Consider the following 27660-nt stretch of genomic DNA (forward strand, 5'->3'; position numbering starts at 1 on the left):
AAGTGGGTGGCAAAAGTGGGGAAACCAACTGCCACAGAGCTAATTTTCAAGAGAGCAAAATGTATGTGAAATTATATTCGAAGTAGTAGAGCAAGAACAATCTGCAATACACCTACTCCTCCCAATGAACATGCATCCTTCGAATATATAAGACTTAACTACAACTTTAACAAGCACACAGATCACATTTAAGCACTGTCATAAGTCAAATAATACTCTCTTGTACTCAAATATATCCACAGTCCCCAAAAGTCATGAGAACTTTTAAAGATGAATATTTTTAAAGTTGAACAAAATAAACATAAGGATTCCTATAAACACTATAAAAACATGATTGATTCCTGCATTTCTGCATTATTAAACAATGCCATTTTCCTTTTTTGTATAGCACAAATTGAGATGTTTAAAAAATTTGCAATTATCATATGGTGTCACTCATATGGGGAATATAAGAAATAGTGAAAGGGATTATAAGGGAAAGGAGGGAAACTGAGAGAAAAATTAGAGAGGGAGACAAACCATGAGAGACTCCTAACTCTAAGAAACAAATAACTGGTAGTGGAAGGAGAGGCAGGTGGAGGTTTGGGGTGACTGGGTGACGGGCATTGAGGAGGGCACTTGAGGAGATAAACACTGAGTTTTATACTATATGTTGGCAAATCGAACTTCAATAAAAACAAAATAAAACAAATTTGCAGTTTTTTTCCTTACATGATTAAAGAATCTTCAGCTCTTTTGACATTTAAATTATATTTTATGCTGCTTATGTAATGATGTGTCATTCTTTGCATTTAATTTGTAGTTGTAAAAGTTGCATTGAGGCCTTTGTTTCTTAGTTCTCTATTTTTAAATCTGAGAATCTTTGCTGACCTTTTTGCCAGTCCCTGGCCCTCTCTGAGACCATTTCATCAAGTAGCTGGCCTTTCTGCAATGCATAGGGAGCATGCCAGTTGGGGCAAATTGCATATTAACAAACTGCTTTTCACCTTTCACATCATTTTTATCTGATTGAGGGCAGTTTAAAATGAATATTTAGAACAGCCAACAAAAGGAAAAAGAAGTACCTCTTTTCAAGGTGTTTGCCACTCTGTCCGTTCAATATATTTATCTATATACCTGTCATTTTTCCTAGACAGAGGCTATGTTTTATTTTCTTTGAATCTGCTTCAGTTACTAGCATAGTGTCCTATGTCAAATTTAGTAAGATCACTGTTGTGATCATTATCACCATAGCTGTATTTTACTAAGCACCTCACACAGGCAAAAACTGATCCTATGCCTAGTATATATACAATGGGATACCTGATGAAATTTTTTCCACAGATCATGTCTACCTCTTCTCTAACTGGAACTGGAGAGACAACAGGTAGGTATTTGGCTCTGGAGCAGATGTGTATTCTTATAGAAAGAGTCACTTTGTTGGCCCTAGCCCCATTGTCCTAGAAGGGAGAAAGTAGGAGGTGTAACGATGTCCCAGGATGTCCACATCCTAATCCTCCAAGATTTCAGGCTTTAGGATTAGAAGACAATCTTGAATTTTCCTGGTGGGCCCAATCTGATCCTGAGTCCTTAAAAGTAGAGAACATTTCTTCTATTGGAGGCAGAAGAGAGATGAAGCATAAGGGGAAGTTGAGAAAGTCTGCAGTATGCAGATGAGCCTTTGCTGGTTTAAGGATGGAGGAGGCAATGTGACAAGCATTCAGGCAACCTTAAGAGGCTGAGAAGGGCTGGCTTTCAGAAGAAAACAAAAAAACAAGGACTATGATTCTACAGCCACAAGAAACAGAATTCTGTCAAGAATTTGAATGAACTTGGAAGAAATTTCATCCCCAGAGCCTTCAGGAAAGAAGGCATCCATGCTGACACACTGACTTTGATTTGTGAAACTCAGTGCAACAGGCCCACTTGCGCCATGCTGCCCTCAGACTTCTGATTTATTGACTACTGAGATAATAAATAGGTGCTGTTCTAAGCCACTTAATTTGCAGTAATTTGTTATGCGAGCAATAAAAAACTAATACAAAGGCTGTACCCAGACATTTGAGTTCCAATACAAGCTGTCCCTCCCAATACACCTTTGATATGTGGATACATTGGGGATAAAGCCAGTAATTTTTAATGGGTGCTAAAGAGCTTCCTTAGAAGTGAAAAGAATCAAGGCCCTTACCCACTTACTCTTTTGCAGTTCAATGTTAGTGTAATTTATCACAATGGGTTCAGAAGGTTCTAACTTAGGTTTGTTAAGAATAAAGGAATTTACCTGAAAGAAGGAAGTCTAGCCTGGTAATTTAGGTTTTAATAAAAGAGTTTAAGGGTTTATGTATATGTACATTATAAAAAATGTCTACTTGGACTATTCCTCTTTGATCAATTAAATTCAACAAATATCTCTTAGTCCTAAATATTAGTAAAACATGTACCAGTATAGATACAGAGGTGAGCAAGTTATGGCTGCAGCCCAAGAATCCTGACAACTCCAGTATTGAATATATTGAGCAAAGATGCAATGAAATTTGCTGGATGGATGGGTGGATGGTAGATGGACAGATGGATGTGAATCATCTGCTTTGTCTAAAACCTAGCTCTTGCTTTCTTCATTTTTTAAAAATGAAATGTAGAATGGATATGATTTTGATGGAACCTCAAAGAGTTGCCTATTCTCAACCTCAGTCTATTCTTACCTCTCTCAGATTTGTGAGTCAAACTATTCTAATCCTACCGGCCAGGCAAATGAGTCCACACTGAGCTCTTTGATTTCTAATTATCTAGACCAGTCATTTTGCAATTCATCATGCCCTGTATTATTGCTTTTCTTGTATTGTTACATTTTCCTGCCATTGAATGCTTTATATGTTAAAGCCAACATTGTTTTCCTTTTGCTTCCTCCCCATCCCCCCGAAAATAAGCCCCTCAAGAGCAGGAACTATGTACATTGTAATGGATAAAACTGGGTGTTGTAGCCAGACTAGCCTGGCTTTGTCATTTAATATCCGTGTGATCCAATGTATGTTAGTCAACCTTACTAGATTTTTGTTTCATCAGCCATAATATGGAAATAATAAGAGTTCTCCACTTTCATTGGATTGTTGTGAGGACTAGAGTCATTTATATGTGCAAAGTACTTGGAATAGTTACTGGAACATACTAAGTACTCTTAAATATTAGCTGCATATTTGGTTTCCCAGCATAGCACCTACCACAAGGTATAACAGGAGATTTAAGATACTCAGTAAATAATTGTTAGTTTAGCTATAAAAAGGAGAGAGGAATGGTGATAAGAGATATTTTTAAAATTTTTTTATTTTTACCCTTTATACCTTGGTAAATATAAAACATACAAATCTCTTAAGACTCTCTAACAATCTGGAGACTCCTGATGCAGTCCAGACTCTGACATTAGCCTCCGGGTGACCTCAAGACAAGTCACTGAAGTATTCTGAATCACTGTTTTGACATCTCTATGTTGGGCATAATAATACCCTCCACTCAGCTGAATCTTTCTAATTTCCAAATGACTAGATTAGGATGAGTGACTCAGATCCTGATTCATCACCTTCAGCAAAATAGCCATACCCCCTACCATCAGTGAGAAAACTAAAGCCATCATATGTGATCCCTTTCAACTTTCTACCTCCATGAACAAACACATCCAAATGTATGCTTATGTAATTCCCCTCCTTTTTTCAGAGAATGAGATATCCCTCCTTCTAATTAGCCCTAACCTCTTAGCAATGCTCTTTAAAAAAAAAAAAAAAAGATTTTATTTATTTATTCATGAGACACATGGAGAGAGAGAGGCAGAGACACAGGCAGGGGGAGAAGCAGACTCCATGCAGGGAGCCTGACGTGGGACTCGATCCTGGGACTCCAGGATCACGCCCTGGGCCGAAGGCAGGCGCTCAACTGCTGAGCCACCCAGGCCTCCCTTAGCTATGCTCTTGAGCTCCTTCTTTCCTATACCCCATGAGGTCATGAAAATACCTATAAGAGAAATAATCAGCTTTAAACATCTGCCATCAGTTATCCTCTTTCTTTCCCGTATCTTCAAATCATTCCTCACTAATGCCTGCTTTCCCTCAGCCTGTGAACATGTAGCTGTTTTCCCATTCCTAAATCTCTACCTTGACCTTACATCTAACATCCATACTCTCCTCTCTCATCCAAACTTCTCTAAAGCCTTCATTGTGTCCCTCTCTTTAAGTGGATTTGCTTGAGGTAATGGTTTATCTCCTAATTGCTAAATCTGATATTCTTATGCTAGTCCTTATCTAATTACATGTATTTAATATGGTGGTTATGCCCTCCTTATAACTCCCTACTCTGTAATTTCTGTGACTCCTTACTCTTATAGTCCTCCTTTGACTTCAATTCCATCCGTGTTGTCTCTCTCCTTCTCTGCTTCTCTTCACTTTCTGAATGACGTTTTCTCTCAGAAATCTGTCCCTATTACACTTATTTTCCCTTGTGAGCATTCTTGCTTGAGCAGAGGGGTCTCATCATTTCCATTAAAATTTCTAATGAAATGATTCATACATCTTTGAAAAATGAGGTTCATTCTATCTTGGTTTTAGTTAAGGCTCCAAGATAACAGATATCAAGTAGTCCATTGTTCAGAATAAAGAGCTACAGCACCTGAGCAGAACTGGAAATTCAGAGCATAGTTATACTAATGCATTTTCACAAAGAGGTACTATAGAGGTGAGGGTGGGGAAAGGTTAGAAGAAATCAGCCAAAGCAGACACACTACTGACATGGAGGGATCTATGGTTAGAGAGCTCAGTACATAATTCTTCAATGAGCTCAAAAAAGGGTCCATGGGAGAAAAAATCATATTGAAACACCTGAAACAACCAGAAAAACTCAATACTATATTATATTGGTACAGTCAAGAGAGATCTTTCCTGACCCTTGTTATATGCCCAAAGTAGTGGAGGACAGGAGTTTTAACTTAAAATGGCAATTTGAAATTTCAGCTACTACATGAGATCAATTTTTTTTGAGATCTAATATCTTAATTACTAAAATGAGACTGGGGAACTAAAAGTGATTAAAATGCTCTATGATCACTGCCTCTCAAGTTGCATTTGTTAAGCATAATGAATACATCTATGTGACTGGCACAGATTCTTCTCTGAGCTTCATGTACATGATCCTAACATCCAACTGTACATCTTCATCTGGATGCCTTAAATTTTATCTGTTCCAAACAAAACTCATCCTTGTTTCTAAACTTGTTTCTATCTCTATATTTTTTCTTAATCATTGGCATCAACTATCATTCATTCCCATATTTAAGTCAATATCCTCAACAGCTAAATCAATCTCCAAGTATTGCTTTTTTCTTTGCACTTGTCATTGCTTCCCCTGGACTACTGATCTAACTTGTCACTCCAACTGTGGTTTTGATATCTCAAATCTACTACTGACCCAGTGAAAAACCTTTGTTGGCATTATTTAAAATTAAAATCTGATGGCAAGAGATCCTTTAGTGATCTCTAATTCCCCAAAGTATTAAGACTGAACCCCTTATCAGAATAATCTGGCCTTTAACTACCTCCTCTTTTTCATCTCCAACTACATGTTGCTTTAAATTGTATTAATAAGGGCATCTGGGTGGCTCAGTCTGTTAAATGTCTGCCTTGGGCTCAGGCTGGGATCCTGGGATCCTGGGATCAAGCCCCACTTTGGGCTCCCTGCTCAGCAGGAAGCTTGCTTCTTGCTCTGCTGCTCCCCCTGCTTGTGCTCTCTCTCTCTCTCTCTCTTAAATAAATAAATAAATAAATAAATAAATAAATAAATAAATACTTCAAAAATAAATAAATAAGATGTATTAATCATTGTAATGGTGTTAATACTGCCCCAGCAGTATTAATATGTACAGATCCTCCGTTTCTACCAACACATACCAACACCTGGATGTTTGCTACTTCACTGTCTTTTTTTTTTTTTAAGATTTTATTTATTTATTCATGAGAGACACACAGAGAGAGAGAGACAGAGAGGTAGAGACACAGACAGAGGGAGAAGCAAACTCCATGCAGGGAGCCTGACGTGGGACTCGATCACAGGTCTCTGGGATCAGGCCCTGGACTGAAGGCGGCGCTAAACCGCTGACCCACCTGGGGAGCCCTTTACTGTCTTTTATAATTCTATTATTGATCCCTTTGAATGTCTTTCTCACCTATTCTTCTCATATCACCAAATTCTTCTTCATCTTATATGACTCAACTTAGACATCAACTCATTCAGAAAGCCAATTCTAGCACTACCCTCAAAAAATGGACTGTGTTGTTAGCTCTTTTATGCATGTATTTGTATCTTTACAGGTAATGCTTTACACTGCGCTTTTCTATTTATCTACCTTCTTGACTAGATTATACTGCTGGAGGAAATGGTCATATTTTATTTATCTATATAGCTCCAAAGCAAAGTTTTGGCACATGGCAAACATGTAACAAACATTTTTGGAAAAAAAGATAGGATTATATAAAAGCTAGTATTTTACAAACCTCCTTCCATCATAGAATTTCATTTGAACCTCAGAAGAAAATTATGAAGTAGCTATTTTTATTTCTATTTTACAAATAAGGAAACTGAGCCTTAGGTAACATAAGCAACCTGCTAACAACCAGCAAGTGAATTAACTGCAGCAAGAGATAATGCATCTATATCTGTTAGGTCCAGGATCCATGTTTAGCTAACTGAAACACACTGGGATGCGTGTGAATGCTGATCCTAAATGTATGTGTGAAATAAGACATGAGGTGTCTGATAACATTAACAGGAGCTTCATCTAAAAGCCCTGAAACACCAAAAAGAAAAGAATCAAACTACACTAAAAATAAAATAAAGGGTCAAAGCTGTTTGAGTGTGGGGAGAAGAAGTAAAGGGTCACGTACCTTTGAGAGCTATGCTGTTTTATATATCACTTGCATCTCAGTGCATTGTATTATTAAATAGAGAAGTTTTCTAAAATACTGCATGATTGCATTGCTCATCTGCAGTGCCAAGTCTGTAACTATCTGCCTAAGACATAATGTTTCTCAGGCTGAATCAGATTATATTTACTCAGGAAGCCAGCATAGTTCTGGCATGACAAGAAAACTGTTCTTTTGGTTTCAACATATTCATTTGGATCTCTATCTCAACGTCGAAAAGATTTCCATCGTTAGTGGCAGATTTAGGAGTCTTTCTGCCCGCCCCCCCAGTTTTGTCTATATGATATTTAAGATTACCTACGCTTTTCTCTCCCTGCCTTTTCCCTGTTCCCTTATCTCCCATTAAAGTAAGAGGTAGGCTTTGAGTTCATTGCCCCAGTGGAAGAATCAAGAAAAGCAGAAAGCTTTTAGTATGGTAGATAATGGGAACAGAAAGAGGACTCAAAATCATCTACCAACTCTCCTCAACACTCTCTCTCCCTGAGTTAGGTTCCTGATAATAGAGAGGTCCTGGTCTCTGCTCACTGATAATACCATGAAGAAGGTGGCAAAGGCTTGAGAAAAGAGAAGGCTTCTTAGGGCTTCTAGGCGGATAGGATCAGAGGAAGCCTAGGTTAGGATTCCTGAGTCCCAAGCATGGCAAGGAAGCAACAGAAGGCTGCTATAAGAATAGGGACAGCAGGCTTCTTCTCATGGTCAAGTCAGCCTACAGGTCCAATGACCAGAGACAAGGCTGTCCTACAGTCATACTTGACAGTGAGACCAGGAGTTATGAGTCATTCTTGAGGGTGAGAACCCCAGAAAGACCTGAGCTTGAGTTTTCAACCAGGTAACTAGAGTAGGTCTCAGAGACAGAAGTTAAGATGTGTTTGCAGAAGTGAAGGAAGTGGTATATTGATTGCATTTCCAAGCTTACATACTGGGATTCATAAAGCAAGCAATAATAATAATATACAGTGGATTTCTTCAGATACCTAAGAGTGATATTCAAAGCTGTCTCTACTGTATAGGAAGTTGGTAGGATCACTTGGGTTTATAATGCTGTGGGGCATTATATTGTGAAGAAAAAGTGAATTGCACCACAGGAGAACAGAGGGAACCTCCCCACTTCTGTATGTGAGTCTTTATCACCCAGCTTCCTCCTGCTCCTACCAAGTTCTTCCTATTCACTTTAAACAAAATCACAAAACTACAATATCTCAGAAGAGATTGCTGGGACCCCTAGGCTTTAATACCTGTGCTCTAAGCAAGTAACTTAGAAGCTAGTTGTATCAACTCTTGTATCCAGAAGTTGCCTCAGGGAATAGATTTTCCAAGCATAATATTTTCCAGGACATGCTACTGTTGCCTCTGAGCTGTACCTGAATCTCCCTAGTCCTAAAAAGCCTGTTAAACCAGTTGGATAACCTTAGTCTTCTCTGGTGGTGCTTTATTTTTGAATCACTGCTACAGCAAAGAGCATGAAATACAAATGCACACACTCCATAAATGTACCATATCATCGTAGGCTGCTATCTAAGGTTGCCTAATGTGATCTGGAGACAACACAAACAGTCTGCCTGTGGTATAGGATTTCAAGGCAATGAAAAAAATAGGGGAAAATATGAAAGAAACATTCCAGTCTTACAGACTCAGCAGCTTTTCACTTCTGACTCCCTTTGAAGCTAAATGACCCCGAAAGGATTCTTTCTCTCTTTAAGAAAGGTCAGAGTTTATTTGTAGCCTTTCTAGCACCAACACAAGTAAGAACAGAGAAAAGCCAGCATATTTGCATCACTATTCATTCAGTCCTATACTCTTCATTTGTCTCTATCACAAATACAGATCTCTCACCCCATGTCAGGCACTGCATATGAGCCATCCAATCCTAAAGTCCTGCAAACTAAGTCTTATTCCCTTTTACAAACAGGGTGACTGTGACTCAGAAGAGAACCTCTAAATAGAAAAAAACAGCTGGAATATGAACTGAGATCTGTCTGAAACGTGGTCTCTTTAGCACCTGATACTAAGTAATGCTGGAGTGGCTCCTGAATATACCATTTTCCAGGGCCACTTCCAGTTAGAACAATCTTATTAAAAATACACGTAAGGTCATGTTATTTCATTGCTTAAAACACACTAATGAGTTCTTATCATACTCAGAATAAAATGGAAATTCTTTCATGACCTACAACGATCTGGCTCTTGGCTAACTTTAAAGCTACTTTTATACTCTCCCCATCACTTCCTCCACTCCAGTCATCCTATCTTTTTTTCTTCTTTTTCAAAGTTCCTCTCCTTCTTCTTGTAGGGTTCTATGTTCATCTGTTGCCTGAAGGTTCTTTCCACAAGTTCTAAATTGGTTGCCTCACTGTTAAGCTGTCAGTTCACCGAGTGGTGTTATTCACATATTTGGTTATTTACTTGTTGACTATCTGTGTACTTCCAGATACTTCTAGCCCCACTGCTTAGAACAATGTCTGGTAAACATAGGAGTTGCCAAATAGATATTTATTAATGGATTTAAATTTATTACTACTAGAAAAATTAGCAGTATTAAATCACCATCCTTTACTGGTTATTAATATATATTTGGCATTCACAAAACATTGAAGGTTTAAAAAACATTGAAGGTTAACATTGCCATGAAGTCTGATTTTTACCATTTTCATAGGCAACATAAAATAGTGTTTAATATGAATGCTAACTTTCTCTGATATCCACAGTTCTTCTAGATTCAGAATCTGTTTTCTGTTACCAATAACTGTTTTAAGATGATTTCTCATAAGTATTTTAGGTTATTTATAGCTGTTTATTTTGATTGTTCAATATTTTGTTACATAATACGGGAAAACAATACAGGATCCCTGGGTGGCTCAGTGGTTTAACACCTGCCTTCAGCCCAGGGCGTGATCCTGGAGTCCCAGGATCGAGTCCCACATTGGGCTCCGTGCATGGAGCCTGCTTCTCCCCTGCCTGTGTCTCTGCCTCTCTCTCTCGCTCTGTCTCTCTCTCTCTCATAAATAAATAAATCAAATCTTAAAAAAGAGAAAACAATAAGGTTAAATAAGTGTCTGCTAAGTGGATCTGACTTCTTAAGTTCCCAGTAAGACAAATGGTGTAAATGTGTGTTTCCATTTGGTAACACTTTGATCAATTTTCATCCATTCACTAGCTCCTACTTGCTTCTTCTTAATGGTGACATTTTGACATGTTTATCCTGCCCTTAGAATCAGCTCTGTGCAACCCTTTTGACCAATTCTGAGAAGATCAGATCACCATTCTGGATGTTCAGAAAAGAGTCTCTGAGCCTTCAAGATTTGTGTGCAGGAGGTTTGTAAGCCAGTGCTTTTGCAAATATCACATGTCTGAGGAGTGAAGGATAAGGTTTGGACAGAGCAGGGGATCTGTGATGCTGCTCCAACAGAGGCCTCAGCCAAACCTACTGATGCTCTGGAGATGTGGTGGCCCTTCAGTGATGTTCCCAATAGAGATGAGCTATTGAGCCTTCTAAACCCATGTCTATCAGTCACTGAATCCAAGAGAATGTGGGATCCTGGGCAACTCAACTGTCTTTGGTTGAGAGCAGTTCTTGATAGGGAGTCATGCAAAAGCCTTCCACTGCCAACATCTGAGGGCAGATGAAGAGTTAATGCTTAGTCTTTAAGAGGGGTCTGCGTGGTGCCCCTCAGCATCCATCACATGGAGAAGATCATATATCTTCGCCAAATGTCGCAGGTTATCAAATGAGATCACGTGTGTTGAAAGCATCTAGCCTAGTCTCTGACATTTAGAGAGCACTCTATAAAAATTTTCCTCACATGAATGAATGAAAGAAAAATGAGTAAATGTTTTACTGATGCCACATCTTGTTGTCAGTATCTGCTTTTCCTGTGTGCCACTGTCTGTCATGTAAGTCTCTCACAAAAAAACGTGACTATACAGACTAAATCTTTTAGAGAGACTCTATTTGGTCCACTGGGTCTCCAGTTCATAAACAGATCCATTTTCCCACCTTCTTTGATTGAGTTATGGAAAAGAAGTGTGTTGCCTTAGAAGCCACATTTTGGACCTTTGAAGATAAAATGTGGGGGATTTGTAGTATTAGGATTAGGCTGGCTGGAGTCTGATCCTTTACAGAATTTTTTTTTAAATCACTTCTATTTTTTAGACTCTAGGTGATATTTTCTAATTATTTCACATTAGCTGGATCATATAAGAGATTTGCAGTAGAAACAAAGCAAATGTAGTATGTAAATCAGGAAAAAGACATATTAGGTGGTTACTGCTTTTACAGAAGAATTCACACTCTTGTTTATGGAATAGTTCCATATTTTAAAGAAATTCTTTCACTAAATATCCTTTTTATACATATTAATTAACAACCATATGAGATAAAAAGACTTCTTTCCCCACTTATAGGAAGGTTTAAGTGACCTGCTTAGTCACAGAATTTGTAAGGGACAGAGCCATGGCTTCTAATTTTGACTATTATGCCATCTCTCTTTAGCCCCCATAATACCACAATGATTTTGTTTTCTGCTTCAAAATTTTGTCATATTACTATAGAAGTACTTCATTCCATTATCAAAGATTTTGTACTTATTACATCCCAAATCCACACTGCAAGATGAATAACAGAGTGTCCCTAAATGCGAGCATGCACATGGGTAAGAGATACAACTATTACAAGAGATATATCAGACCGAACAAAGCCTCAGACTTATGTGAGCTGAATCTACTTCCTGCAGTTTCCTTATTTGTTATTCAGTTATTCAATCACTAGAATATGTAAAGCCAGGCTATTTATATGGTTTTCAAATTTCTTAAAAAGAAGCAGTCATTTCCAACTTCAAATAAATGCCAATAAAGAGTGAAGTTCTTTTTCAGCCCTCAGGGTGACAAATACCATCCTTAGAACAGGCTGTTTCTTCTCAAGTGAACATCCTGAATACATGCTATTTAGACTCCAATATAAACATAACTTAATGGTCAGAGGAAAATCACGTTCTCCTGGAATTGTACATTTTATGACCCTAATAAGGTGATGACAATGGATCTCTTGTTAATTTTTTTGAAATCCAATACAATCACAATTACACTAATGCAGGATGATTTTAGAGGGAACAAAAATAAAATAAAGTGTTCCTTTGGAAAAATCTCCAATGAGAGCTATCTTATGACACGGTATCTCCCTGGAGACTGGTTATGGAATTTTCTTGCCGAAAACATTTTATGTGATGAAAATGGAATGCATTTGTTTCCTTGGAAACAAACCCTTTCACCTTTGTTGCACAGAATTTTGAGCAAAGAAAATTTAGTAATTAGACCTAGAATCTACCTATTTTAAACTAGTGGAATTTTCAAACACATGATATTATTAGAAATAATGTGTAATAAAACCCACTTAGCTCACTTATGATCAAACAAATAAACCTTTACATGACTTAGAAGTATGGACATCGGGCATTCTAAACATGGCAATAGAATTACCTATGAACTTTTACACTTGAATAGCTTAGAAAATCCCTCAGTTAAAATCATCAGCTGACTAAAATAATCTATTATAATAAAAGCAAATAAAAGCATAAATTGAGTAATAAAAATATTAGAAAGTTTCAAAATGTAAAGTCAATACTGTGACTATTGGCCAGTAGTTTCAAGCCAATAATGTCTTCAGGGATAGAAAATATTTTCTATAAGGAAAGAGATTCTGTTTTCTTTGATTATGAAGTGTCTTACTGTCTTATGCTTTTTTACATCCCAAGAATCAACCTCTTGAATACACATAAGAAGTTATGTTTTCTTCTTTTCTTTATGCACTGCAGTCCCCCTTATACCTGGTTTGTCTTTCCAAACACAGCTTCAACTACTCAAGGTCAACTGTCCTCCAGAAGTGATGTCAGACGATCAACAGTAGCCTTGAATGCTATGTCACCATGCCTACCTCATCACCTCATGTCACCTCATCATCTCACATCACCACAAAGAAAGGGTCAGTACAGGACAAGATATTCTGAGAAGAAAGACTATGAATGTATAGCTTTTATTATAGTATATTGTTATAATTGTCCTATTTGATCATTACTTATTCTTGTTAATCTCTTACTGTTCCTAATTTATATATTAGACTTTATCATCACACATGTATATGTAGGGGAAAAAACAGTATATATAGGGTTTGGTATTATGTGTGATTTTAGGCATCCACTGGGGATCTTGGCACTATCTTCTGTGGATAAGGTGGAGACTGCTGTACTCTATAGCATAAATATAGCAAAATATTGGTGGGGCAGGTTAAGACAGGTTAAGACTATTTCTGACATTTCGCAGGCTCAAAGTTACTTTTGTAAAAGAAATCATATAGTTCAATTAAACTCCATACTTTAACTTGTATACTTCATTTAAACCCTAGAATAAAAATATTACAAAATGCATCCATGTTTTTTTCTGTATCAACATCTTTAATGAATAATTTGGAAAAGCTTTGATCATATTACCCTGTCTTTGAAGTTCAAATCACTTCAAAGAGTCCCTAATGTGTCAAGAGAATTATGTTTTTAATTTTTTTTTACTTTGAAATAATTTGAAACTTACAGGAAAGTAGCAGAAATAGAAGAGTATTGCTGTGTATCCTTCACTCTTTGCTCAGTTTCCCTAAAGTTAATGTATTGTATAACCATAGTGCACATACCTAAACTAAGAGATTAACATGGTCTAATACTCTTAACTAAACTGTAGTCTTTATTCATATTTTACCAGTTTTTGCACTACTACTCATTTTTCTGTTCCATGATCCATCCAATCCAGTATCTCACATTACATTTAGCTTTTAAATTTCTCTATGCATCTTTAATTTATGATGGTCGCTCACTCTTTATCTTCCATGACCTTGATACATTGAAAGAGTAACAGTCAGTAATGTAAAATATCTCTCAGAAGTGATGCACTCTTTGAGTATATCCTGTAAGAGAGTACATTATTTCAATATATCTTATTATCAATCATATTAAACTTGATCATTGGTTGATGTTGAATTTGCTGGGTTTCTCAAACACTATAAAATTATCTTTATCTCTGTAATAAGGATGTTGGTGGTAGATACTTTGAGACTACAGAAATACCTATTCTTTCTCAAACCCAGTAGTTTTAGTGTCCATTGGTGGATCTTGCCTGCAACTCTTACTGCTATGTTCTAAAGATGACTTTCTGTTTCTCTCATTCCTTCTACATTTATTTTTTTTAATGTTTTATTTATTGGGACACCTGGGTGGCTCAGTGGTTGAGCATCTGCCTTTAGCTCAGGGTGTGATCCCAGGATCCTGGGATCAAGTCCTGCATTGGGCTCCCTGCAGGGAGTCTGGTTCTCCTTCTGCCTATGTCTTTGCCTCTCTGTGTGTCTCTCATGAATAAACTAATAGAATCTTTTTTTTTTTAAAGATTGATTTATTTATTTGAGAGAGATGTGTGAACAGTGGAAGGGGCAGAGGGAGAGGGAGAGAATCTCAAGCCGACTCTCCGCTGAGAGCAGAGCCCAACATGGGGCTCCATATCATGACCCTGAGATCATGACCTGAGCCGAAATCAAGAGTCAATGCTGTACTGATTGAGCCACTCAGGTGCCTCTCCTCCTACATTTATTAACTGGAATTCTTCTGTAAGGAGGAGTTGTAAGGCAGTCTTTTTTACTTTTGTTTTTTCAGTTTGAAAATAATGATCATTTTACCGCTTTGTCTTATGTCTTCTAAAACATTTGTAAGAAAAATAAATAAATACATAAAAATAAAACATTTGTAAGTTTTAGAAGATCAAAGCTATTATATTAATTAGGTAGGATAGGGATAAAGAAATGTCCTCATGGGCCAAGAAAGTTAAAGTTTAAAAAAGAAAGAAAGGAGGTTCCATAAAGCAAATACTGTAGGGAAAACTACCAGTAATTTATTTGTTTTTTTTTTTTTTTTTTTTTTTTTTTTTTTTTTTTTTTTTAAATTTTTTTTTTATTTATTTATGATAGTCACAGAGAGAGAGAGAGAGAGAGAGAGAGAGAGAGGCAGAGGGAGAAGCAGGCTCCATGCACCGGGAGCCCGACGTGGGATTCGATCCCGGGTCTCCAGGATCGCGCCCTGGGCCAAAGGCAGGCGCCAAACCGCTGCGCCACCCAGGGATCCCCAGTAATTTATTTGTATTTGATATTAGTAACAACAGAGTCATATTAGAAAGTTACCAAGTCTTGATTATTCAGTTATGTATTCAATGAATTGCTGACATTTTGCTAGGTGAGGAAGTGACCTTTATTCATGAGCCAATTCAAACATCTCTTGTCAAAACACTTTTCTGACTTACTCTGCAGTGTAATTATTCACTCCTTTTTATTGTCTGTTAGTGGGTACCTCTGATATTTGCTACATTTTCTGCTTAAATTATAGATACCCTCTCCTTCTCCCTCTCATCTTTCCCCTCCCCTCTAAGACTATAAGCTCCATGAAATCAGCCATCTCATCCCAATCACTCTTGTATCTCCATCACTTAACAGAGTATTAATACATATGAGCCTTTAAATTAATTTTTAATAAATCTTGACAGATGTATATATAGATGGATGGGTAAGTCAAAGGGTCTGCCTTCAGGAAACACAATCTAGTGAAGATTTGAACTATTATAGTCAAAATATGGGGGGTAATATATAGAAAGAACCTGGCTCAGCTCCTGAAAGTGGTCATAACAAAATCATTTTGCCTTTCTGGGTTTCAGTTTCACCATCAAATCAACAAACTAGATGATTCCTGAAGTCACTTTCAATGGTAATATATTCCATCATTCTAACATCTACTTGGATATTGCCAAAATATGAGCACTCCTTTCAAAGTGTCCAATTGAATAAAATTTATAAGCAAGTACATGTGTTCTAACACCAGAATTTTATGTTTTATCTAAATTGCACCAGTGTAAAATTAGATCCTTTTTCATATTACTGTCAATCTGTTAGCTCTTCAGAACTAACCAAAGAGAGTGATCATTTTCCATTTCAAGCTATGGCAAAGCAAGCACATTTTTTGGTGCCTTCCCAGCTCCTCTGGAACTACATTTATGCATTATGCTAGTCTTGTTTCACATATGCTGATGTTGTTAAGTACATCACCTCTCATGGGGTGAATCCATAATTTGAAAAATAAAATTAAATGTACCACAAAGACTTTTTTCCTTATAGAACAGTTTTCTTTAAACTTGCTAATGAAAACAATACCTTATATTTGCTTTGCATTTTATATTTCAAAGGGCTTTCACAGTCCTCACCTTGCATAAGGGAAAATTTTTAAAACTTTCTTTCATGAGCTGAATAGAAGTTCTATGTTACTATCCTAATTGTGGATATCATTATCATTATTTGCAATGTATTAATGAATGAATATGCTCAAGAACCCTATTAGATGAGGTAGAAAGGAAGGGCAAGAATCATTAACCAGGTGTACAAGTTAAATAACAAAGCCACGGACAGGACAAAGGATCTCCCATGATTGATCATAAGTACCGTGACTTCTGGGTCCTTTAACAGGTATTTTGCTTTTGGCCTAAAGGCAGGCAAAATTTAATAGACTGTATATAAAGACAACTAATTTGTTTTTATTTGATAAATTAACAGTGAGAGGAGGGCACAAGTGTCTGTGATGATTATTTAATTGCACATTCACCAGTTTAAAAGAATCAGCATGACTTTAAAGCCTTTGAAAAAAAGAAGAAAGAGAAAGGATAAGGGAAAAGGAAAGAAGGAGTGGGAGGGATGGGAGGGGTGAGAGGGGGTCCCCTCCCATTCATATCCCACCTCTTCCTTTGAAAACTCAAGTTGAGAAATTATAATACAAATATCTGAAAATGCTAATAAACATAAATGTTTAAGCAAGTTACCCAGATACACAAAGGCACTATGGAGGAAGAGCTTTCAAAATGGTGTCAAGAATGTTATATTTGTACAGTTTTTTGTCAAACCTATTAGGATCTCAGTAATCATACCTGTTAGAATCATGGTTATCAGAACACTCTTAAATAGTGCTATTTCCTCTTGTTAGAGTCACTATCCTAACAAAAAAGTACCAGGAATTCATTGTTTGACCTACTTTAAGGAGAATATGCTTACTTGTATATGGAAACATATTAAGCTTTTCAAATGTCAAGGTATGATATGCTGGATATTCCCAGAAAAGGAAAAAAGAAAAGAAAAAAAGATAAATGGTCAAAGCATGGAAAAATCCCTTGATTTCAAAAAATCCTAAAAACAAAAACAAAAACAAAAAAAACCCAAGACCCCTTCAGTTCTTACATATAAAATATGCCATATCCCAGGTAAGCTTCTTATTTCAATAAGAGAATATAAGACAGTATCTTTAATATGGATAGATTTTCTAAAAGCAATTTAAGGATTATATATGTAAAATTAATCAGCTTGTCAGTCAACCTGCAATAATTCAGTGTCTTCATTATGTGGAGCTAGGTTGTAAGTTCTACATGTTATTTCATAATAACATTTGTTTTCAATATCAAAATATATCTCTTGGGCCTAAAATGAAACATGAAACAATAGGACTTATTTATCTCCATATTTTTTTAAAAAGCCCATCTTCAGGGAGGACAATAACAATAGCAATAATAGCTAATATTAACTGAGTACTTAACATGGGCAAGGCACTGTTCTAAATTTTCTCCATGTGTTAATGTATGAATACTCTAAAAAGAACCCTATCAAGTGAGTATTATTATCATCACATTTTGTAGATGAGAACACTGAGGATCAAAGAAACTAGATCTATCTCAGCATTTCACAACCAGTCAGTAATAGCATGAAGATTATAATGCAGGTCGTCTGACTCCAAAGGCATTGCTCTTCACTTCTACTTTACCTTACACAAGTAGGAAGGGAACAGGAAGGGAGAAAGGAAGAAGAGAGGATGGAAAGAGGGAAAAGAAGAAGTTGGGGCAGGAAAGGGAAATAGGAAAGGAATATAGAATAGAAATAGAAAAGGCGATAATTATTTAGCTCACATTCAAAATGGCAGACAAGCTCTCTCGATGGACAGTTGTGACACTCAACTTACAGGACATTGAGTATACTTTTGTGAAAGTAAAGAACACTAACACACTGACATTAGACAGTTGGGGGAGGGGAAGTTGCAACAGAAATAAGAATGCTGTATTGTTTCTTTAGAATTGCCTACCAAGAACTGGCTTGAATCATTCTCCATGAAAACTGCTGCTAATTAGGGAACATAAATGGGAATTTTCAACCATGAAACTTAATAGATGCAAACATTAAGTGGCCATTTTTTCCCCTTTTAAGCAACAAAAGTTAAAGCACAGCCTTCTTGTCTAATTCTTAGCTATAGCCAAAGAATAAAGGTAGCTTTTTAAAGAGACTGGTATCTCACTGCTGCTTAATCTCTTTAGGCCTGATGTTCATGTTCATGTCACATTAGATGGTTCCAAATTATCCTCTTTAGTGTATTCCCCATAACCTCCTTTAGTTTCATCAAACTGAACTACTTGTTATTTCTCAAATGACCAGATGTTTGTCCACCCAAAAGCCCAGTTTTCTTCATGTTTGATCACATTCTACATTCTTCCAAGTCCCCACTAAAATGCCTCCCCCAGTACAAAACTTCCCCTGGTGGTCCAAGTCAGAAATGCTCTCTTCTTCCTCTGAATTCTTATCTAACTTTACATTGGTCTTTACACTTTTCATTTTATTCTTGAATCTCTTACATGCATGATTCAGTATCTTACTTCCAGCATAGACTGTAGCTCCCCTGAGGCAGCACCACTATCTGGTCTATCTTTATTGACCTCATGGTGCTTAATAAATTGATTTTTAGATAATGGACAAAGAGAATTTTTTTTTAAAGAAATACTTATTTTAGGGCAGCCTGGGTGGCTCAGCGGTTTAGTGCCGCCTTCAGCCCAGGCATGATCCTGGAGACCTGGGATCGAGTTCTGCATCTGGCTCCCTGCATGGAGCCTACTTCTCCCTCTGCCTGTGTCTCTGCCTCTCTGTCTGTCTCTCTGTCTCTCATGAATAAATAAATAAAATCTTAAAAAAAATACTTATTTTAGAGAGAGAGCATGAGTAGGGGCAGGAGGAGTAGAGCAGGGGTGGGGGGGTTATAATCTCAAACAGACTGCAGTGAGTATGGAGCTCGATGCAGGGCTCCATCTCACAACCCCAAGACCACGACCTGAGCCCAAACCAGGAGTTGGATGCTCAACGGACTGAGCCACCAAAGCACCCCTGGACAAAGAATTTTAAATGAGTATTTGTTTAATTTCTGCAATATACATAGCGCTATTGGGCATTGCTCTGTAAATCATTACAGGGCATATACACAGGTAGATTTAACATATAGGCATCTACAATGACAAACTAAATTTTGTACTTCTAGAAAAAAATAACAAGAAAATAAAGAGTTCTTGTACTAATGTCCATGGAGGCCTAAAATTCAAATGTCTATAGGGATCATGGAGGTAGCATTCATAAGAGCCAGAACAGGGTGTAGGAATAATAAGGAAGATGGAGAAAGTGGCAAATGAAAAATGCATACCCCTTCCCTTTCATTGGAAGTGAGATGGAATTAGCTTACTACTGTGTAGGAATGCCAGAGTACTGTGCCAGAAATTCAGTTTTTTGATGTGAAATCTTATAATTTTTATATCCTTGTAACAAATCATTATGATTATTTTGTGTTTTAAATTTTTTTCAAAGATATTTATTTATTTATTTATTTATTTATTTATTTATTTATTTATTTTAGAAAGAGAAAGTGCACAAGGGCCAAGGGCCTGAGGGACAAGTGCACAAGGGCCTGAGGGACAGGGAAAGAGAATTTCAAGCAGACTCTTGCTGTTACTGTGCTGTGTACAGTTTCTGATGCCAGGCTTGATCTCACAACTCTGAAATCATGATCTCAGCAGAAATCAAGAGTCAGACACTTAACTGACTGAGCCCTGCAATTGCCCCTTTGTATTTTTAATCCTTTTTTTTAATTTCAGACATTTTTTTCTTCAAATTTATTTATCAGGAGTAACTGAAATAAATGTAATTGAGTCCCATCATCATGGAAATGGCTTTAAGAGAAAACTGGTCAGATGAATATTATTGCTTCCCATTTTCAACTAGTATATAGTGGCCATTGATAAATAGACAGCCAGCAGTCTGTCAAGAATGCTCAAGATATGTTATATAATACAACATGCCTGTTCACAGGGGGAGAACTAGGAAATAACTTATGTGAACTTCTTGGTTTCATCATACAAGACAAGCACAAAAGCACCACCCATGCCTCTGAGAACATTGGACCATGCCCCCTTGAAAAAGCTTTGGCTCCTTCATCACGGGCAATCTTCCTCCAGCAGTTGAGTGTGCCTGTGTACATGATATCCGTTCCTTTGCACCCTGACTACATCATCATTCGACGGTGAACAGTGTCAAATGGGTAGGAAGTCAACCCAGCCACCGCTGTTATGTATTGTGCAATCATCCAGCTGATGAAGATGTGAGTATTCTTGGGATCTGGAAACATTCCCTTTGCAGTGTCATAGATACCAAAGTAGGCAGCTCGGTAGATGATAATACCCTGCCCAGACACATTAAAGCCTTGGTACAGGCCCTTAATCCCATCAGACTTCATCTTCTTTATCCATTCATCTTTCGATGCCATTTAGAAACAACAAATACCCACCATTTGCTTCAATGTGGATGGAACTGGAGGGTATTATGCTGAGTGAAATAAGTCAATTGGAGAAGGACAAACATTATATGGTCTCACTCATTTGGGGAATATAAAAAACAGTGAAAGGGAATAAAGGGGAAAAGAGAAAAAATGAGTGAGAAATATCAGAAAGGGAGACAGAACATGAGAGACTCCTAACTCTGGTAAATGAACTGGGGGGTGGGGTGGAAGGGGCAGTGGGCGGGGGGGGGGGTGACTGGGTGACGGGCACTGAGGGGGGCACTTGGTGGGATGAGCACTGGGTGTTATTCTATATGTTAGCAAATTGAACACCAATAAAAAATAAATTTATATAAAAAAAATCCCATCAGACTTGTAGATCTTAACCAGGCAGTCACCGAGCCCTCTGAATTCTCTTTCAGCTCCAGCTTTGCCCACATCAGCTGCTAGACGGGTTCGGGCAAAATCGAGAGGATACATAAAACACAAGGATGTGGCCCCAGCGGTGCCACCTGATGTCAGGTTCTCTGCAAAGTAGCGCCAAAACTGGATTCTCTTGTCCACACCACCCAGGAAGATCTGCTTGTATTTATCTTTAAAGGCGAAGTTGAGAGCCTGGGTGGGAAAGTGTCTGATGACTTTGGCCAGGTTACCACGCCAGTAGGACAGGACTCCCTGCTCCTTGGGAATCCAAACCACGCAGTCTATAATGCCCTTGGATTGCTTATCTGCAGTGATTTGCTTGCTGGCGTGTTGCACCTGCAGCAGCAGCTTGACCTGCTCGATGGGCGCCACCACCGTCTTGGAGATGGCAGCAGACACTCCACCCGCCAGGAAGTCCTTGGTGAAGGACACAGTGGCATCTGTCATATTGAAAGGAACTAGACGGGTGCCTGCGGGACTGCGATAGGAACTGGCTGGGACTCCAGGACCCTGGGGCTGTATTTTTAATCTTAATAAAACATTGTACAGGCAATAAAACCCATTTATGTGCTGAATCCAGGCTGGAATCACCAGCTTAAGTTTCAGACCTGAAATTTTCAGGCAGATGTGATAGAAAGAACAGGGAGCAGAGATTTATGACTTTTATGTGAGACACACTTTTCTCTAATTCTTGCCATCACTACTAGGGTTAGGGAAAAATGTATTTGAAGTTAATTTCCCCAGGAGACTGAAGAAGGATGAGATGTCCCCAGTCAGGGCATTCTGGGTGTCTGAAACACAGAAATTTATTGTTTCAGTTCTGGAAACTAGAAATCCAAAATCAAGGTGTTAGTAAGGGGGGTTCATTCTGAGGGCCGTGTAGGAGAATCTGTTCTATGCCTCCCTCCTAGCTTCTGATGGCCTCAGATGTTTCTTGGCTTGTAAATGGCATTTTCACTTGCATCTGTGCCCAAATTTCATCCATTCTAATGACCTCATCTTAACTTAATCATCTCCAAAGACCCTATTTCCAAATTCAAAAGGTACTAGGAATTAAAACTTCAACATCTTCTGGTAGAACACAGTTCAATCCGTAACAATGATGTTTTTTTTTTTTAAGTGACTATTAAGGTTAAAGTTTTGTTTTTTTTTTTCTTAAGATTTTATTTATTTATTCATGAGACAGAGAGAGAGAGAGAGAGAGAGAGACAGGCAGAGGGAGAAGCAGGTTCCATGCAGGGAGCCCAACACAGGACTCAATCCCGGGTCTCCAGGATCACGCCCTGGGCTGAAGGCGGCGCTAAACTGCTGAGCCACCCGGCTGCCCTGTAACAGTGATATTGTTAACAACCCAGTGCTTCTTGCAGAGTCCTCTCTGCTTCCCGGAAATCCCAGCAGAAAACTATGTTCGGAAGACATAAGGAGGAATTGTGACAGTAATCAGTTAAAGGGCAGCAAACTGGAACACATAACTGCTTTTCTACTTTGTTGAAGAATGCCAGAGACAGTACTATTTCTCCTGAGAAATAAGCAAATATATTTCCTTCCTCCCCATAGTCTGGGGATACAGGTGGCTAAATTTACATGTTGCTAAATGCACAAGCAGCTGTTCTTTGTGTCCCACTCTAGACTAATGGCCTTAAAGGGTCAGATCCTACTTGATTTTACAGGACTAAATGTAACAATTCCCTCTGCGTAGAGTGGCACATTAGCTAAAATCACAGTGGAAAACACACTACTGAGCTTTGCAAATACATGAACTATATGGTAAAGAGGTCAAAGCACCTCCTACAATGAACTCCTGATCCTTCTATTTCCCTATTTTCTCCTCAAACACCTGTGGAATTCAACCACAATAGTAATTATCCAGAATTCAGCTAGGCCACCTAATTGAACACACAGAGATGATGTGTGTCTTCAATTAGACCACTCTGTTTCTCTGAGACCTTTAATGATGTAAAATGTAAAAAACCCCAGTTCATCTCTCTGGATTAACTGTGCTACTTTTAAAATGAAAAAGCTGAAGAAGGTGGCATATATAAAGATGAAGACGGTGATGTGTATCACATAGAGGAAATGACATTCACTGTTACCATGAGAATTCAGGAAGGCTTTACCGAAACGGCGACATTTGAACAGGTTTTGAAAAAATTGGTGAGGAATTCACCAAGAAACAGAGGGAATGGACCTCCCAGGCAAAGGAAAAAAAACGTGTGCAAAAGTAGAGGAGAGGAAAAGTATGGCACATGAGAAACAGGCAAGGAATGGACCTAATCAACTTTTTAAAGATTTTATTTATTTGAGAGAAAGAGAGCACAAGCAGGGGAGGGGCAGAAGGAGAGGGAGAAGCAGACTCCCCACCAAGCAGGAAGCCTCATGTAGGACTGGATCCCAGGACCCCATGATCACAACCTGAGGGGAAGGCAGGCACTCAACTGACTGAACCACCCAGGTGCCTCTGTATCTACTCAATTCTTAAATGCCACCAACTCTAAGAAAATCCACCAATGTAAAAGATGTAATAATAGTTTTGTTGTATTTTCATTAGAAAGAGTACTAACACACTATCTGTACATACCAATTTTCATACACATCCTCTTTTCAGCAATGATTGTATATGAAGAAGAAAAATGTCCCAGAATCAAGGAAAAACTAGATGGTCTGAAAATTCCTTCCAGCTCTCATATTTTATAAACTGGTGGGCTGCCGGGGTCCCAGAAACTAACTCAGTGCATCAATTGAAAATTGAGCACATACTCCCAATGGATAAAGATATATGCTGAGTGTTATGGGAGAATACAGAAATAATTTAGAAATAGTGGCTGCCTTGGAAATCTTGAAAAAAATTAGTAAATTCCACGTTTTACTATCATATCTCTTCCAATATGTATACTTAATCTGCTAATTTTTCTGCATTCAAGTACAATCTTATCTCTACCAGTACTAAATGTTACCTTGACAGATACATCATAATTATAGCTTGTGAAGATCTGCACTCCTGAGTTTTCTAAAGAAATGGTTTTAAATCTGTGTTCTAACAGAGTAGTTATTCATAAACACTTGTAAAGAGGGTCAGAAGGAATTTCTCATTAATACTCAAGTACTGGGATCCATGAATTTGACTTAAGAAGTTAAGAAAATCTCTATACTATTATCAGTTTTTGTTTGTTTTTAATTAATAAAAGCTTTCTTGAGCAGACAAAGAGATGAAATGCAACTATGTACATAATCTACAACTACTTATCTATGTGGCAACCTGCATTCAACAATTTTTCTGAATGTCTGCTTTAATTTATCCATAAGTGACTGTCTTCTTTTCCTCTTTATATGTATATAAAATAATAATAATAATAAAAATTGAAAATTCTGATAGTACACAAAGATGAAGATAAGGGGGAGGGGTCTGTCATTGGCACTTCAGAAGAACAAAGCTGGATTGAAGAGGGGTAAATGATGAGGCAGGGCAGAGACAGAGAGACTCAGGCTAATGACATCCTGGAGGCTTCAGCTGAAAAGGGAGTCAGAATGAGGCCTCATCTGGAAAACTGGAAAAACAGTCTAAAGTCTCTATATAGACTTCCAGATATTTATACTTCCATCCCAGTCCTCAGGTCAAAAATTGTAAGAGCCCCTCTAAAGAATTTACTAAACCAGGGCACTTGGGTGGCTGAGTGGTTTAGTGTCTGCCTTTGGCTCAGGTCATGATTCTGGGGTCCCTGGATGGAGTCCCGCATCAGGCTTCCTGCATGGAGCCTTCTTCTCCCTCTGCCTATGTCTCTGCCTCTCTCTGTGTGTCTCTCATGAATAAGTAAATAAAATCTTAAAAAAAAAAAAAAAAGAAAAAAAAAAAAAGAATTTACTAAACCATATGGTGAAACTTCCAAGACGTGAGTGGTTGAGAAGGAGTACTACACAACATGCCCAGTTTGATGTCTTGTCCATTCATGCTTGAGTACCCTGAAGCTGGACCTATCCATGCAAACAAAGCTCCAAACCAACTTTTTCATAGATTCATCCCTGAATCTGAAAGGACAATCAGGAATCATCACACATTTGAGGAAAGCCTACAATAAGAAAAAAAGACCCAGATAAAGAAACAGAAAATAGAGATAATTTGACAGAGTTTTCAAAATCTGGGTATGCCCATGCAAGTGAGCATCAACTTTGATGAAGGTCTCACTGGAAAAGTGTAAAAAGCAACTGCTCTTCTAATGTCGGTTCTATCTCTCCAAATTTCCTATCTTCTACACATTGATGAGCATCCTACAGGCTATGCTTCAGGGGCCCTAGAACCCTTGACTAATGCAACCAAGAAAATATTACAGAAACAGAATGTTGTCAATGCTAAAAACTATTAGATAAGGTATTATATCTAAAGAAAGGAGAGATGAGCACAAAATCATAGAAGTACAGGAGTCGGGGAAGTAGATTTGGCAACCTTAAATTAGGGTATCCAGGGGACATTTTCAAAAACTGTTAAAATATAACCCTGAATCTGTAAGACACCACAATTTGAACAAAAGAGTTTTGTCATTAGTTGTCAAGGCTGGGACAGTTTATCAGTGTTTCCTACACCTTAAGCAAAATATGCCAACACTTAACTTCCCTCAGGTCAACCTTCCACAGCAATGATTTGATGACTATGTCTGCCCAGCTAATCAAAAAGGAAGAAGAGATTTTTCAGATAGTGGATGCGCCCAATGGAGATTCCCCATAGTTCCAGGATTCTATGTTCAATACCAGAAATTTTTATGTTTGACTAACATGTTATCAATTTCCTAGGGTCTGATTAACTCCTAGGCAGGGTTAGAATCAAATTTTGGACCTTAACTCTTGATAATTCATAAAATCATTGCCATTCTGGATTATCTGGCTAGGTAGCTAGGTTGCTCCTTGCCTGGCAAGAACCCTCTATATTTAATATTCATTTTCTTACCAACTTTGACTTCACATTAGGATTATCTGGGGAGCTGTTAAAAAATTGTGATGTCTGGCCCAACTCCAGATGTTTAGATTCATTTGGTCTGTGAAGGGACCTGCACATTTATATTTTTTAAGGATTCCCCAGGTGATCCAAAAGTAGACAAGAGAAGGGAACCATTGTTTTGAGGTGAATCATTGCAGATCAGGAGTTCAAAATAATACTGGGCACCAACAAGTCTGTATGAATTGCATCATCCATTTTAAGTATCAATATTATCTTACTAAAGTTTGCTATATCCATTTCTGCTCCATGATCGGACAATTTCAACAAGGGGAAATTATGGGAGACAGACTGTTACTTAACAAATAAAATCTTTCTTGAGGGCAGCTCCCGTGGCCCAGCAGTTTAGCGCCGGCTTCGGCCCAGGGTGTGATCCTGGAGACCTGGGATCGAGTCCCATGTCAGGCTCCCTGCATGGAGCTTGCTTCTCCCTCTGCCTGTGTCTCTCCCTTTCTCTCTCTCTCTCTCTCTTTGTGTCTGTCATGAATAAATAAATAAAATCTTAATAAAAAAATACTTTCTTGATGCCTGAAAGTTCTCAAGAATAAATTAAACCACAAACTCCCTAACCTTGAAAGGCTTTGAGATTAAACAGGTATTTTAACAGATATTTTCTGTGGGCTATTATACTCAAGGACATTAAAAAATGAGTTAGACATTGTCTTTGTTTGCAGGGAGTTTTTAATCTAAGTTTCTTTCTCAATCTAAGCTTGTATAATTTTACACATCAATTATTTTATTCTTATTAGACTAATAATAGAACTCAGAACCAGGTATTATTAGTTCTGCCTTTTCCTGGTTTTCACTTTCATTTAAAAATCTTATTTTATGCTGTATCTACATTTTACTGGCTTTAAAACCTCAGGCAACGTAAATACTATAAACCTTAGAAAGGGTTCCTAAAAGTGAAAGTACTTACCCTCAAAAGATTCTTGCAAGCATCAAATAAATTTGGCATAAAATGTACTTAGCCCAGTGCCTAACACAAAGTGCTTAATAAATGTTTATTACTGTCTATCAACTCTCAAAACAATATGTTCAGTGCATAAGTTACTCTTTTCTTCCCTCTATTATTAGAGTTTAAAGAAACAGATAATTTTTAAGAATTCTTCTAATGCACTGACAAGAATTCGATTGATAGTGCATGTAGTGAATACATTTTTTGTATTTTTTTAAAGAAATATGAAGGGGAAGAAACACTTAACAAATGGGATTAGGCTCATTGTTAACTTAGTTACAAGTGCTGTCTAGACAGACATCCAATGTTTCATTTTCTTCATGTTTGGGCTCTTCGTTCTCTTAGAGCAGCTCTATAATTCAACGATTAGAATTATTTTATTATGGACTAGCACAGTGAATGTAAAACACATATATGAAAATAACAGGATCTTATATTAGGAAATAATTACAACATAGAGCAGGAATAAGAATTTTGTATTCACTTGTCCTGATGAAACCTATTTTTGTTTTAGAAACCATTAGAAATTTTCCAACTCTGCAAAATAATGTAAATAGATGTTTTCCCCCACAAAACGCTAAAGTAAAATTTTAATGGCAATTATAATTGTAAATTGATCACAAGCTTTCAAATATCAAATGCAAATAAAGCAGCTCAAAGCATAGG

General features: G+C 37.6%; 1 protein-coding gene, 1 long non-coding RNA gene and 1 pseudogene across 3 annotated transcripts in view; 1 reads left to right on the plus strand and 2 right to left on the minus strand.

Moving 5' to 3' along the window:
- PDE4B (phosphodiesterase 4B) overlaps nucleotides 1–27660 on the minus strand; it is a 542770-nt gene that overhangs the window by 223665 nt on the left and 291445 nt on the right.
- Nucleotides 10147–21188, plus strand: LOC118354873 (uncharacterized). 2 transcript variants are annotated; one of them, XR_004816238.2, is made up of 5 exons: nucleotides 10147–10250; nucleotides 12781–12912; nucleotides 15669–15718; nucleotides 20164–20452; nucleotides 21052–21188. It is a non-coding gene; the product is annotated as an uncharacterized LOC118354873 (long non-coding RNA). The 2 variants fall into 2 exon arrangements; XR_007410812.1 differs by lacking the exons at nucleotides 10147–10250; nucleotides 15669–15718 and having other exon boundaries at nucleotides 12749–12912.
- On the minus strand, nucleotides 20184–21499 carry LOC112647180 (ADP/ATP translocase 2-like; annotated as a pseudogene).

This window comes from Canis lupus, chromosome 5 (genome assembly GCF_003254725.2).
Source record: "Canis lupus dingo isolate Sandy chromosome 5, ASM325472v2, whole genome shotgun sequence".
Classification (NCBI taxonomy): Eukaryota; Metazoa; Chordata; class Mammalia; order Carnivora; family Canidae; genus Canis; species Canis lupus.